This window comes from Anneissia japonica, unplaced genomic scaffold (assembly GCF_011630105.1).
Source record: "Anneissia japonica isolate Jap-2015-1 unplaced genomic scaffold, ASM1163010v1 scaffold550_len331619_cov169, whole genome shotgun sequence".
Lineage (NCBI taxonomy): Eukaryota > Metazoa > Echinodermata > Crinoidea > Comatulida > Comatulidae > Anneissia > Anneissia japonica.
Window position 1 is genome coordinate 159,799 of NW_022731233.1, and position 2,742 is coordinate 162,540.

The window sequence follows — 2,742 nt, forward strand, 5'->3', positions numbered from 1 at the left end:
ATCCTCCTTTTTGGAATGTAAGGAAATAGATAGTGCTTTTCCTTTGTTGGATCGATTGTAACTCCTGATTGTAGCAACCTTAAAACGAACGGCACTTCAGAAATACAGTACAGTATACCAATTATTCTCTCAAACTTTATATCCTATCGTGTTGTTTGTGTTTTAAGTTAACTTTATTTATTTATTTTTTATTTTATTATTTTTAAGCGTACAGGTTTGGAATATTTTAAAATCCTTAAGGGGTCATCCATTATTTTCATCATTTTCACGCACGTACACAACGTACGCTGTGGGGAGGGGGTTGAAAGTGTGTGTACGCTTTTCAAAAAGTACAAAAATAACGATTTGGAAATGTTAGCCTACGTGTTTGTACCTAGCAATTCACGAGTAAATGTTAAGTTTATCAATTGTTTATACACAGCGTCATCTTGTATCCCTGATTAACGATGTGTTGGTTAAAGCATATTGTGTACTTATAAACAATTTCGAAATACAAGGGAAATGCACTCTAGCCAGGGGCGGGTCCAGGATATGAAAGAGAATAGTTTAAAATGTCTAAAAAAAAACAAAAAAAAACCAACATTAAAAGGGGTCCTGGGAACTTTCTAGATGGCCGGAAATGAGCTTTCCCGACTTATGAGAGTTTTTAATGACCTTTAAGTTCTTCAAAATTCAAGGTTTTCTCCTCTTGAAAAAGATAAGGTAATTGTATCTCATTCTTTAGTCCATTATATAGATAAAAAAAAAATCAAAGACATAAGCAATATATTATTATATTCCACAAATATTGCGTAGAACGCACTTTCGTAAATACATTATTACGACATTGAACCAAAAGCAGTTTGTATAATTTTATTTAATTGAAGGCTAGTTTTGCTAAGCATAGTTTGTCTGATTTGCCAACCTATATGCCTAGGTAGGTTCAGGCGCGGATCCAGCGGGGTGGCCACGGGGGCCCGTTCTCCCCACCCTGTCAGTCACGCCGAAAAATAAAAAAAAATTGAGAAGAGTTAAAGGGAAGAAAGAAAGAGGGAAAAAAACGAAGTGTACCCATGAGTTCAGTGACGGATCCAGCAGAGGGCGAAAGGAGAGCTCGATTATTTTACCACTCACTAATTTTGAATTTTCTATTGATTGTCAACGAACACAACTATTATCCCCGACGCATCAATCAGGATGTAAACAGGCCAAAAGGCGGAGACCTAAAGACAGAGTTTTTTTTAGCCGAAATGTAGTACCATGGAGGACCTCCATGGTAGTACCCAGCTATAGAACAGCTATCCATGCTCAGCATGGAGTAACGCCTACACATTCTCGTGCTAAAATCCGCAGGCCACCGACCCTTTATACCGTAATGATTTTGATAAACAATCACAATTCTCTGTACTATCTACTAAACATTTAACGAATGAACTTCCTTGTGTTGTGGTCATATTAGACTGTTATATTTTTAAAGAAGACCATTCAGCAAACAACATAAAACAAATTCCCACGTCGAAGCATACATAAAACGTACAATTTCCTGAAATTTGGAAATAGAGCGGACTTCCTTATGATTTTTCCTTATGTTGTGGTCATATTAGAATATAATATCACTAAAGACCATTCAACAAACAACATGAAACATAGGGCCTATATCAAACTTTTAGGTTAAAATTTCCGCTTCCGAGTATGCATATAACGTAATTTTTTAGATATATATTTTCATGACAGTCGAGAATGTACTGATTATATAACTTATAGATAATTACTGTTGTCCAATTGTGTGCATTGAAAATGTGATGACGAACTCGGGATACGACCCTCGGTTGACACTCATATCAAAGGGCCTGTTAAATAACCTTGCACAGGAGCCTGTCGTCACCTACTACAATGCCTTCTCCTCCTTATTATCATCACATTATCATCATCATCATCATCATCATCATCATCATCATCACCTTCATCATCGCAATTATTATTTGCTAAAATGGGGGAAATATATTAATTCAGTGTGTATTCATTCATCAACAGAAGTCTCGTAATGCACGTAAGTGCATTTCTCAGCATCTAGAAAAAACAAAACTCTGCGAAGCTAGGAGAACCCAAGACTAACTGCAAACCACCCCCCACCTCCCAACGTCTAAAATAATCTTCCAGCGACGGAACAAGCAAACATTAGGTTTTCCTCCCATGACCCCGTCCACTCAGGGAACCCATTATGTGCGATAGTCAGGGTAATGCTCGGTTTCCATATAATCGCCCACCCTATCGGCGACAGTTGCCGACGTTATCATGAAGGTTGAACCTGGTTCAACTTTCCCGAATGCGTTGCAGACGCAGACGAATCAGGGTGCATTGCTAGCTGCCTTGCGCAATCGGAAAGGTACCCCGATTCGTCTGTGAACCACACAATTACTGACACGACTGTCGGTGATAGGGTGAGCGATTCTTGGAAACCGAGCTAAAACTCTGGATCAACGTTCTGAGAGGTCCCTATTCTCAAAATTGTCTATTACCTCAGCCCCAACCATGGTGGGGGCAGTGAGGTGGACCCTCACGCACCCCCTACCGTCAAATCCTTCATCCGCCCCAGGGGTGTCTAAGAGGGGAGGAGCATACGAGGGAGCATAACTGCCGTCGGGAGGAAGTCAATAATTTTGTCGAGAAACACTGATTTGAAAAAGCATTTTTACCTTCCGAGAGTGCCATTTCCGAGCGTCTAGAGGGGCCTATTCTTAAAATTTGCTCCAAGGGCCACTA